The sequence below is a fragment of the Halichoerus grypus genome, chromosome 11, assembly GCF_964656455.1.
Source record: "Halichoerus grypus chromosome 11, mHalGry1.hap1.1, whole genome shotgun sequence".
Lineage (NCBI taxonomy): Eukaryota > Metazoa > Chordata > Mammalia > Carnivora > Phocidae > Halichoerus > Halichoerus grypus.
This window is the reverse complement of record NC_135722.1, coordinates 65,545,422-65,558,418: the sequence shown is the minus strand read 5'-3', so window position 1 is coordinate 65,558,418 and position 12,997 is coordinate 65,545,422. Positions and strand designations below refer to the sequence as shown.

The window sequence follows — 12,997 nt, the reverse complement described above, 5'->3', positions numbered from 1 at the left end:
ACATGCTCCCAGGAGACATCCCGAGGATGCAAGTGGCAGGTCTTCCTTCGGGGTTGCGGCCTGATGCTTCTGGCACTGACCAGGTGTCCAAGATCCTTTGGGCTCCCAGACCTACGTTTGGGGCATGGTCTGGGCCACGTTCGTGCTAGGGTTTGGGTCTCATGCCATAAGACGTTATGTTTCAAAACCATGGCCATTCGGAGTCCTGCCCTCTGGCTGAGCTGAGACCTAACGTCAGAGTCACGCTCTGCCTTCTCGGCTTGGCTCAGGAGGATGCACATAGTGCTGCTGCTGAATTTTAAGCTTTTCAACAAACCGTGCTTTCAAGGGACAACGCGGGGTGGTTGTGAGTGGTCCCACGTCTTTCTAGGTTACTAGCTGACTAGTCTGGCCCTGACCAGTCCGAAATCACCTTTGCATTCAGAAGCAGGAGATGGGAAAGGTCAGGGCCCACAACTGTGCCAGGGTTAGGGTTTCCTTCTGGAAGACAGTAGGGTTCCATTGGATGGCGGTTCGCAGTCTTACCCTGAGGGCAGAGCTGAGGGCTAGCATTTGAGCCAGAGGCTCTGGCTTCTTTTTGGCCTCAGGCAATGCTCATAGGGTTGTGGACTTGTGGGATTCTCCATAAAATCATGCGCCCAGCATACATCCTGAGGCTACAGGTTGCACGTAAAGCCTTCTGGTTTCTTGCTTGATTACCCTGGCATTGTGCATTCAGAACTGGGTTTGTCGCTTGGACAGGGCCGCACCCATGCTAGGGTTAGGGTTTCGTTTTGGAAGGAGCAAGGGTCGATTTGGTGGCCGTTCCGAGTCCTGCCTGAGGACTGAGCTGAGGGCGACCATCAGGGGGAGGCTCTGCTTTCCGCCTTGTCCTCAGGGGGATGCTCTTCCAGGTGCTGAGATTTCGGTTTCTTGCTAAAACCCTGCTGTGCCAGAACAGCCCGAGGGGTGCCAGGGGCTCAGTTTCCTAAAGTGTTCCTTCCTGATTAGTCTGACGTTGGTCACGTGGCCCAGACCCACTGTACCTTCAGACTTAGGGTTGGTTGGGGCGTCGCCAGGGCTAGTGTTAGAATTTTACTCCGGGAAACCTGAGTGCCTTTTTTTTTTTCCGGTTTGAAACCATACTTTATTTTTAATGTAGCCAGAAATCAAATAACTATATATTTTTAAGCAGAAAAAACTCCTTTCCTTCTTATATCATTGTTAGCACAAGAAAAGACACTTCTGGTTTAGAAATGATACTGAGTTTCTATGAAAATGAATGTACTTTTTATTTGTGGAACTTAAAAGCACAGGACACATTTTCAGAAGACCAATTTTACTTTTACCCACTTATGGTAATATTTGCAATGTTAGAATGTACTTAATATATAATTAAGTAAATCAAATAGGAACCCAAAAGGAACTGGTCTTCTTGAGTTATTCACAGCACACATTAGAATATCTGAGAGAGAACACACATTAATAACAACAAAAAAAACCACTTGCAAGCTCAAATGCAAGTTTATGTGCTGAGTATTTTTAAAGGGTTTAAAAAGCATGCTCAGTTAGCATACAGCCTCTTCTCACTCATAAAACAGATGCATTTCTATCTGCTTGTGTACAGCAAAAGGTTAGAACCTGAATCAACCTACTTATGACTTCAGAAATGTGCTACTTCAAAAATGTATTCCATGGAATTTTTTTCACTGCTCCTACCACTGAGTCTTCAAAATAAGCAAAGTACAGAGGGTCTCATCCCTACCCTTGAAACTGTTTTTAAACACCAGCACTTTAAATTGAAAGACAGGCAGGACCCTAGCAATTCCTGTTACAGTGCCTGGACTTAGTCTTAATTATTAATGTTAAGAGTTGAATGTACGACAGAAAATCTATCATTTCTTTATCTTTGGTGGAGAAGGAGGGAGACAAAGTAGAGGTGGGGGATATGGTGCAGTATTTAGGAGCTAAACAGGAGCACAACTCATCAACCCCGAAATGAAGAACCATGGATCTCATCAATTTTATAATTCATGTTGGATCAAGAAGTTTGGTTCCCCTCTATGTATATCAATGAATTCAAACCTCATACTCTCCAAACTACGAAGATGAATAATGTAAGATAAACTCCAACTGCAACAGTATTTCCCAAGTAGAGAACTGAACACCAAAGGGAATCCCTCCTTCCAACATCTTTTGACATGGTAAGATTTCACCAAAGTAGAAACCTATAATTTAAATATGAAATCGCTTGGCCAAGTAAGAAACTACAGCTGTTATGGGTATTACCTTACATAATCACTATATTACATATTAAACCCAGCATGACATATACTTGCACAATTATGCTGTGAATGATACAGTAGTGATGAAGCCAGTGAAAAAGGACTACCTTTAGCCCAAAAAGAGTATGGGGGGGAAGGCAAGTGAAAACAAGTAGAAAGCACACGAAGAGATGGCTATTTTCTGACCAGGAAGGTCACTCTAAACACAGAAATATAAAAAGAAAAGTATTCCCTTATTTCCCCTATGTGGAAATAATGCAAACATTTATTTTCTCTATCAGACAAGAACACAGCTAAGTAATCCAATTCTACTGCAGCATTATAAAAATCATCCCTTCACCACAGTGTAAGATTTAAATGCATCTGCACAAGGGTAAGAGGAGTAAGGTTGCTGCTGCCCTGCCAAGCACTTCCGGTCCCTACCCAGGTCCTACTGCAATACTGGTTGTCCCAGTGGTTTTATCCAAATAAATTGTGTTTAAAAAATAAAGCATTTAAGAAGACAAGTCAAAATGCATCAGAAACCATATCTCCAACTCAAACTTCATCTATTTAAATGTTGTATTTGCCTCCCACTAATAAACCTTTATTTCACTCAAACTGAGCAATAAATCTTCCACACTGAAGTATCTTCCTTGCCCAATTAATCCAAAGGAAAAAAACTGAAATGATTAGTAAAGAAAAATGTAGGGACTAACACACCCTTTTAATATGTTTTTAAATATTTTTAAGGTTTAAAAGTGTTTAAAGTTTGTAATTCCTAGTAGGAAAACATTATCTGAATGACTACCCTAATGGCAAACCACTATAGAATATTTCAGTTGCATGTGGGACAGAGGGGTAGGGATTCTCTTCACAGCACCCCAGCTTTCTTCATGAGAAGGTCAGAGGTACACTGGTTTGTATTATTGCGACATCCATTAGGTGATCGTTGCTTTTCCTTCAGCAAGGGCTTTATTTGTCAGAAGGGCATTATTATGCTTGACCTCCAAATCTGGCTGACAATTTACTGATGAGATTCTTAACCTTTGGATTGCTCTGATATTTTGACATATTCACTGGGTTCTGGGCCACATCCTGGAAGGCCACCATAACTTCTGGATCCTGCATGGCTGCGAGAACCTCTGGATCACTAAGAATTTCATTGAGCCCAGGCATTCCTGCCATTCCAGGCATCCCCCCTGCCATTCCAGGCATTCCTCCAGGAAAATTACCAGGCATTCCACCAGGAAAGCCACCTGGGAAAGAGCCATACTGAGCTCCTGATTGTCGTCTGGCTTCTTCCTCCCTCTGGGCTCTCTCATGTTCTTCCCGAGCCTTCTTAACCCTTTCTATTCTTTCTTTGATCTCTCGCTCTTCACGTTTTCGCTCATACTTTCTCTGATGTTCAGCAATTTTCTGGGCCCTCGGTTGAACTTCTTTCAGCATTGCACTAGCATCTTCATCGTAATCCAGTTTACAAGCAAGGGCAAGATCATGTGCTGCTTCTTCCCAATGGCCCAGAAGTCTGTGTGCTTTCCCTCGCCACTTATAAGGCTGAGCTGAATCAGGATTTATTTCAATAGCTCTGTCAGAGTCTCGAATGGCAGCATTTGGCTTCTGTAATTTGATGAAGACACTGGCTCTCTTGGCATACAGAATGGCCAAGCGAAGATTCAGTTTGATGGCATCTGTGAACAAGTCAATGGTTTTCTGTAGTTCACCATCATTTAGGGCATCAATGGCAGCCACTTTTTTATCATTTGCCTGATCCATCATTTCCTCGGTTATCTCTACATTTTCATCTCCCATTTCTTGAGGGGCATCAGTATCTGGTTCAATCACACCTTCATTGTCAATTTCTAGATCACTTTCCTCACTTGATGGTTCGTCTGTCTTTATGTTTTCCTCCGCCTTCTTACTATCTGTTTTTTCTTCCTTGATATTGTCTTCTGATTTAGTTTTATGAGTGGCAGGTGGGATTTTACCCCACATGCTCTCCACCCACTCCCGCAGGAAGCGCATTTCCTCGGTGTGCAGAACGCTCGGATCCTGCTTACACATTTTCACGAAGGCCCGAAGTTCGCTCACTTTGCGGGGGTCCATGGTCCGGAGGCGGTGAAAGGCGGCAGGCGTGGCTGAGGTTGCGGCCCGATTCCAAGCCCGGGTACTAGCTCAGCGTGATCGTGTGGAAGGGGCCGTTGAGTGCCATTTTGATGGCAGAGTGGAATTCTATCCTGATGACAGAATGCAGGGCGAGCATCATCATGGAACGCGATGCGTTCTCCACATCTTTGTCCTCAGTGTTAAGGGTATGGCAGTGTCTTTATGCAGTCACACATACATTGGAAAAAGCTCTCTTCAAGAATGAAGATGTTAGTGGAATGAAGGTTTCTCTACAGTGCTGTTTTAGGGAACAAACCCGAGCCGAAGGCAGTCGCTTAACCAACGGAGCCACCTAGGCGCCCTGTCACACAAACATTCGTAAAGGCTCTCTTCAGGAAAGAAGATGTTAGTGGAATGAGGGTTTCTCAACAGTGCTTTTGGTAGGAGATACAAACGTATGGCACCTTCCTTATGCCGTCACACAGACTTTTGAAAAATGCTTCTAGCTACAGCAAGGTAATGTTAGTTGATAGACGTTTCTCTACCGGGTTTTTTCTTAGAGTTGAGTATAATGGTACTCTCCTTATGCTGCCACACAGACTTTGAAAACGCTTCCCTCTTGTGAAATGAGCCGTTAGCTGCAACTTGCATTCTAGACAAGCTTGTTCCTCCGAGTTAAGCATGTGGCACGTTTCTTACGAAACCAAACGCCCATTCGAAAAAGCTAGGGTTAGGCTTTCGTTCTGGGAGACCATATGCAGTCCATCTGATGCCAGTTCGGAGACCTGCCCTGAGGGCTGAACTAGCATCAGGATGAGGCTCTGGCTGCCTGCTGGGCACCAGTGGGATGCCTGTACCGTGGCTGACATTTCAACTTTTCGCCTGTATCCTGCTCCCAGCAACATGCCAGGGTGTAGGTGTGTGTGTGTGTGTGTGTGTGTGTGTGACAAGTTGTATGGCTTCATTCTGTATTTTTGGCTGATTCTTCCTGGACCACTCTTGTGTCCCAAATCGCGTCTGCTTCAGACAGAGCTTTCTGGACAGGTAAGGCCAGGGCCGTGCCTAGGGTTAGAGTGAGATTCCGGAAGATGATAGTCACCTAACTGATGGCAGTGTGGAGACCTGCCCTGAGAGCTGAGTCGAGGGATAGCATTAGCGTGAGCCTGCGCCTTCAGGCTTGGGCTCAGGGGAATGCTGACTAGTGGAGTTGGGTCTTGGGGTTTTCGGGGAAATGAACGCTTTCACGAGACAACCCGCGGGCATAAGTGGCACGTCTCCTTGCTCTACTCCTAGCTGATTGGTCTGGCACTGACCAGGTCTCCAAAATCATTTGTACGTTCAGCACCAGGAAATGGGCACGGTCAGGGCCAGCACATCCAAGCTCGGGCCAATTAGGTAATGTGGCACGTCTTCCTTCTGTTTTCCTGCCTGGTGTCTCTGGCACTGACCAGGCCTCTACCATCATGCGTGCAGTCAGAAATAGGGCGCGGGCGTGGTCGGGCTCAAATCCATGCTAGGGGTAGGGCTTTTTTCCGGAAGACAGTAGGGTTCCATTTGATGGTAGTTCGGAGTCCTGCCCGAAGTTTGGAACTTGAGGGATAGCATCAGGTTGAGGATCTGGCACCCGGTTGGGCCTCAGGTGAATGCTCCTAGTGTTGTGGAGTTTGAGGCTTTCGGGTACAATCATGCACCCTCGAGACAGTTCCAGAGGTACAAGTGGCACGTATTCCTTTTATGGTTTTGCCTAATTGATCTGGCATTGACCCGGTCTCCAAAGAGCGTCTGTGCATTGACAACTAGGGCTGGGGTCTGGCCAGGGCCACATCCATGCTAGGCTCAGGGGTTTGTTCTGGGAGATGGTAGGGTTCGATTTGAGGATGGTGCGGAGATCTGCCTTGAGGACTGACCTGGGGGCTAGCTCACGCTTCCAGTTTGGCTGGAGGGCCATGCTCATCGTGTTTCGGCCTTTTAGGTTTCGAGTAAAACACATGCTCCCAGGAGACATCCCGAGGATGCAAGTGGCAGGTCTTCCTTCGGGGTTGCGGCCTGATGCTTCTGGCACTGACCAGGTGTCCAAGATCCTTTGGGCTCCCAGACCTACGTTTGGGGCATGGTCAGGGGCACGTTCGTGCTAGGTTAGGGTCTCATGCCACAAGACGTTAGGTTTCAAAACCATGGCCGTTCGGAGTCCTGCCCTCTGGCTGAGCTGAGACCTAACGTCAGAGTCACGCTCTGCCTTCTCGGCTTGGCTCAGGAGGATGCACATAGTGCTGCTGCTGAATTTTAAGCTTTTCAACAAACCGTGCTTTCAAGGGACAACGCGGGGTGGTTGTGAGCGGTCCCAAGTCTTTCTAGGTTACTAGCTGTCTAGTCTGGCCCTGACCAGTCTGAAATCACCTTTGCATTCAGAACCAGGAAATGGGAAAGGTCAGGGCCCACAACCGTGCCAGGGTTAGGGTTTCCTTCTGGAAGACGGTAGGGTTCCATTGGATGGCCGTTCGCAGTCCTACCCAGAGGGCAGAGCTGAGGGCTAGCATCAGAGCCAGAGGCTCTGGTTTCTGGTTGGCCTCAGGGGAATGTTCATAGGGTTGTGGGCTTGTGGGATTCTCCGTAAAATCATGCGCCCAGCATACATCCTGAGGCTACAGGTTGCACGTAAAACCTTCTGGTTTCCTGCTGGATTACCCTGGCATTATGCATTCAGAACTGGGTTTGTCGCTTGGACAGGGCCGCACCCATGCTAAGGTTAGGGTTTCTTTTTCGAAGGAGCAAGGGTCGATTTGGTGGCCGTTCCGAGTCCTGCCTGAGGACTGAGCTGAGGGCGACCATCAGGGGGATGCTCTGCTTTCCTCCTTGGCATCAGGGGGATGCTCTTCCAGGTGCTGAGATTTCGGTTTCTTGCTAGAACCCTGCTGTGCCAGAACATCCCCAGGGGTGCCAGGGGCTCAGTTTCCTAAAGTGTTCCTTCCTGATTAGTCTGACTTTGGTCACGTGGCCCAGACCCACTGTACCTTCAGACTTGGGGCGTTCCAGGGCTAGAGTTAGAATTTCACTCCGGGAGACGTCAGTGCCATTTTGATGGCAGAGCGGAATTCTGTCCTGACGATAGAATGCAGGCCGAGCATCATCATGGAATGTGATGCGTTCTCCACATCTTTGTCCTCAGTGTTAAGGGTATGGCAGTGTCTTTATGCAGTCACACATACATTGGAGAAAGCTCTCTTCAAGAAAGAAGATGTTAGTGGAATGAAGGTTTCTCTACAGTGCTGTTTTAGGGAACAAACCCGAGCCGAAGGCAGTCGCTTAACCAACGGAGCCACCCAGGCGCCCCGTCACACAAACATTCGTAAAGGCTCTCTTCAGGAAAGAAGTTAGTGGAATGAGGGTTTCTCAACAGTGCTTTTGGTAGGAGATACAAACGTATGGCAACTTCCTTATGCTGTCACACAGACTTTTGAAAAATGCTTCTAGCTACAGCAAGGTAATGTTAGCTGATAGACGTTTTTCTACTGGTTTTTTTCTTAGAGTTGAGTATAATGGTACTCTCCTTATGCTGCCACACAGACTTTGAAAACGTTTCTCTCTTCGTGAAACAAGCCTTTAGTTGCAACTTGCATTCTACGCAGGCTTGTTTTTCTGAGGTAAGCACGTGGCACTTTTCTTACGAAACCAAACGCAAATCGAAAAAGCTAGGGTTAGGCTTTCGTTCCGGGAGACCATATGCAGTCCATCTGATGCCGGTTTGGAGACCTGCCCTGAGGGCTGAACTAGCATCAGGATGAGGCTCTGGCTGCCTGCTGGGCACCAGTGGGATGCCTGTACAGTGGCTGACATTTCAACTTTTCGCCTGTATCCTGCTCTCTAGCAACATGCCAGGGTGTATGTGTGTGTGTGTGTGTGTGTGTGTGTGTGACAAGTTGTATGGCTTCATTCTGTATTTTTGGCTGATTCTTCCTGGACCACTCTTGTGTCCCAAATCGCGTCTGCTTCAGACAGAGCTTTCTGGACAGGTAAGGCCAGGGCCATGCCTAGGGTTAGAGTGAGATTCCGGAAGATGATAGTCACCTAACTGATGGCAGTGTGGAGACCTGCCCTGAGAGCTGAGTCGAGGGATAGCATTAGCGTGAGCCTGCGCCTTCAGGCTTGGGCTCAGGGGAATGCTGATTAGCGGAGTTGGGTCTTGGGGTTTTCGGGGAAATGAACGCTTTCACGAGACAACCCGCGGGGATAAGTGGCACGTCTTCTTGCTCTACTCCTAGCTGATTGGTCTGGCACTGACCAGGTCTCCAAAATCATTTGTGCGTTCAGCACCAGGAAATGGGCACGGTCAGGGCCAGCACATCCAAGCTCGGGCCAATTAGGTAATGTGGCACGTCTTCCTTCTGTTTTCCTGCCTGGTGTCTCTGGCACTGACCAGGCCTCTACCATCATGCGTGCAGTCAGAAATAGGGCGCGGGCGTGGTCGGGCCCACATCCATGCTAGGGGTAGGGCTTTCTTCCAGAAGACGGTAGGGTTCCATTTGATGGGAATTCGGAGTCCTGCCCGGAGGGTGGAACTTGAGGGACAACATCAGGGTGAGGATCTGGCTCGTGGTTTGGCCTCAGGTGAATGCTCCTAGTGTTGTGGAGTTTGAGGCTTTCGGGTACAATCATGCTCCCTCGAGACAGTTCCAGAGGTACAAGTGGCACGTATTCCTTTTGTGTTTTTGCCTAATTACTCTGGCCTTGACTCGGTCTCCAAAGAGCGTCTGTGCATTCAGAAGTAGGGCTGGGGTCTGGCCAGGCCACATCCATGCTAGGCTCAGGGGTTTGTTCTGGGAGATGGTAGGGTTCGATTTGAGGACGGTGCGGAGACCTGCCTTGAGGACTGACCTGGGGCCTAGCTTCAGGGCGAAGCTCGCGCTTCCGGTTTGGCCGGAGGGGCATGCTCATCGTGTTGCGGCCTTTTAGGTTTTGAGTAAAACTCATGCTCCCAGGAGACATCCCGAGGGTGCAAGTGACAGGTATTCCTTCGGGGTTGCAGCCTGATGCTTCTGGCACTACCCAGGTCTCCAAGATCATTTGTGCTTTCAGACCTACTGTTGGGGCATATCAGGGCCAGGTTCACGCTAGGTTTAGGGGTACAGGTTCAAATCTCACGTGCTCAAACTCCAAATCTCTGGAAACATTATCCAAATCTCATGAGATCTCGTGCTAACCCGCTGAGATGCAGGGGCAAATATCGGGTCATTTCCATGGAAATCTCTGGACATCTTGGGACAGGTGAAAATCTCACGTTATCGAATTCCAAATACCAGGAAATCTCATCTAAATCTCCCTAGATGTCCTGCCCAGTTCTGGAAATCCAAGTGCAAACACCGTCGATTGTAGGACTAAATGTCAGGAGAACTCGTGCAAATCTCGATAGATTTCCGTCTGCATTACCAGAATCCAGGTGCGAATCCTACGAGATTTCAGTCCAACTATCGAAGGGAATTCATCCATATCGTCAGGGAGACCCAAATCTCAGAATCTTGTTTCTAACTCAGGATCTCAGGAGACATCATCCAAATCTTGCGAGATCTCACACAAACCCACTGAGATGCAGGGGCATATCTCAGTCATTTCCATGGAAATCCTGGGACATCTCGGAACCAGTAGAGAGATACAGGTGCAAATCTCACGTGATCGAATTCCAAATACAAGGAAACCTCATCAAAATCTCGGGAGATCTCCCGCCCCGTTATGGAGATCCAAGGTATAACCCCGCCCATTCTCAGTCCAATTCTCGGAAGAACTCATCCAAATCTCCAGATGTCATGGTCTCAGTCACTGAGATCCTCGGGCAAATCCTGGTAGAATTCCATCCATATATTGAGGGAAATTCCTCCAAATCCTGTTAGATCGTGGGTCCAGTCATGGAGACCCAGGTTTCAGTCTCTTGTTTCTAACTCAAAATCTCAGGAGACCTCATCCAATCTCGCAAGGTCTCGCTGATACCCAGTGAGATGCAGGGGCAAATATCCCGTGATATCAGTCAAAATCTAGATCTTGGGACCAGTAGAGAGATACATCCATAATTTTCATGTGATCAAATCCCAAATATCGCGAAATCTCACCTAAACCCCAAAAGATCTTCCACCCAGTTGCGGAGTCACAAGGTCACATCTCACCCATTCTCCACCCAAATCTCTGGAGAACTCATCCAAGTCCCCAGATCTCTGTCTCAGTCACTGAGATCCAGGGGCAAATCTGTGAGATTTCAGTCCAAATATCGAAGGGAATTCATTTAATCCTGTTAGATAGCAGGTCCAGTCAGGGAGATCCAATATCAGTGTGTCCTTTATAACTCAAAAAATTGGGAGACCTCATCCAAATCTCGGGAGATCTTCTGCATACCCAGTGAGGTTCAGGGGTAAATTTTGCGTGATTTTCGTCAAATCCTAAGGGATCTCAGGACCAGTAGAGAGATACAGGTGCAAATCTCACATGCTCGAATTCCAAATCTTGGGAAATTCATCTAAATCTCGCGAGATCTTGCGCAAACCCACTGAGTTGCAGGGGCAAGTCTTGGGTCATTTCCGTCAAAGTCTGGGACATCTCTGGACCAGTAGAGAGATACAGGTGAAAATCTCATGTTATTGAACTCCAAATACTAGAAAATCTCAACTAAATCTCCAAGATGTCCCACCCAGTTACGAGATCCAAGTGCCTACCCTGCCAATTCTCTGAATAAATCTCGGGTGAACTGGTGCAAATCTCGAGAGATCTTGGTCTGCGTTACCAGAATCCAGGGGCCAAACCTACATGATTTCAGCCCAACTATTGAAGGGAATTCATCCATATCGTCTAATATCACGGGTCCTGTTAGGGAAACCAAGACTCAGACTCTTGTTTCTAACTCAGAATCTTGGTAGACCTCATCCAAATCTCACGAGATCTCATGCAAACCCACTGAGATGCAGGGGCAAATCTCAGGTCATTTCTGTGGAAATTTTGGGACTTCTCAGGACCAGTAGAGAGATACAGGTGAAAATCTCATGGGATCCAATTCCAAATACCAGGAAATCTCATCTAAATCTCCAAGATGTCCCACCCAGTTACGCAGATCCAATTGCATACCCCGCCGATTCTCCGACTAACTCGGGAGAACTGGTGCAAATCTCGAGAGATGTCAGTGTGCATAACCAGAATCCAGGGGCCATTCCTCCAGTTTTCAGTCCAACTATCGAAGGAATTCAATCCATAGCATCTAAGATCGTGGGTCCAGCCAGGGAGACCCAAGTGTCAGACTCTTGTTTCTAACTCAAAATCTCCATAGTCCTCTTGCAAATCTCGCGAGATTTCGCTCATACCCAGTGAGATGCAGAGGCAAATCTGGTGTGATTTCTGGCAAAAAACTGGGACAACTCAGGACCAGTAGAGAGATAAAAGGGGAAATCTCATGTGATTGAATTCCAAATATCGGGAAATCTCATCTAAATCTCCAGATGTCCCACCCAGTTACAGATATCCAAGGGCAAACCTGGCCCATTCTCTGACCAAATCTCAGGAGAACTCGTGCCATTCTCCAGAGATCTCTGTGTGAGTTACCAGGATCCTGGAGCAAATCCTGCGAGATTTCAGTCCTACTATTGAATGGAATTCATCCAAATCGTCTTAGATCGCGGGTCCATCCAGGGAGAACCAAGTGTCAGAATCTTGTTTCTAACTCAAAATCTTGGCAGACCTCATGCAATTCTCACAAACCCTCGCTCATAGCCACTGAGATGCAGGGGCAAATCTTGAGTGATTTCTGTTGAAATCCTGAGAGATCTCGGGACGAGTACAGAGATACAAGTGGAATACTCCCATGATGGAATTCCAAATCCGGGATACCTCATCCAAATCTCGTGAGATCTCGCTCATACCAAGTGAGATGCAGGGGTAAATCTCGCATGATTTCTGTCAAAATCCTGGGAGATCTTAGGACCAGTAGAGAGATACAGGTCAAATCTCACGTGATCAAACTCCAAATCTCAGGAAACCTTATCACAATCTCACGAGATCTCACGCAAACTGAGTGAGATGCAGGGGCAAATCTTGGGTGATTTCCATCAAAAACTGGGACATCTCGGGACCAGTAGAGAGATACAGGTGCAAATCTCACGGGATCGAATTCCAAATTCCAGGAAATCTCATCTAAATCTCCAAGATGTCCCACCCAGTTACGCAGATCCGTGTGCATACCCCGCTGATTCTCTGACTAAATATCGGAAGAACTGGTGCAAATCTCGGGAGATTTTGGTCTGCGTTACCAAATCCAGGGGGCAAACTTACGTGATTTCAGTCCAACTATCGAAAGGAATTCATCCATCTCGTCTAAGACCAAGGGTCCTGTCAGGGAAACTAAGACTCATACTCTTGTTTCTAACTCAGAATCTCGGTAGACCTCATCCAAAATATGCGAGATCTCACGCAAACCCACTGAGATGCAGGGGCAAATCTCAGGTCATTTCCGTGGAAATCCTGGGACATCTCAGGACCAGTAGAGAGATACAGGTGAAAATCTCACGGGATCGAATTCCAAATACCAGAATCTCATATAAATCTCCCAAAATATCCCACCCAGTTATGGAAATCCAAGGGCAAACACAGATGATTCAAGGCCAAAATCCGGGAGAACTCAT

General features: G+C 47.3%; 1 pseudogene; it reads right to left on the bottom strand.

Moving 5' to 3' along the window:
* Positions 1-2,939: 2,939 nt before the first annotated feature.
* Positions 2,940-4,446, bottom strand: LOC118541664 (hsc70-interacting protein pseudogene; annotated as a pseudogene).
* Between the last annotated feature and the right edge of the window lie 8,551 nt (positions 4,447-12,997).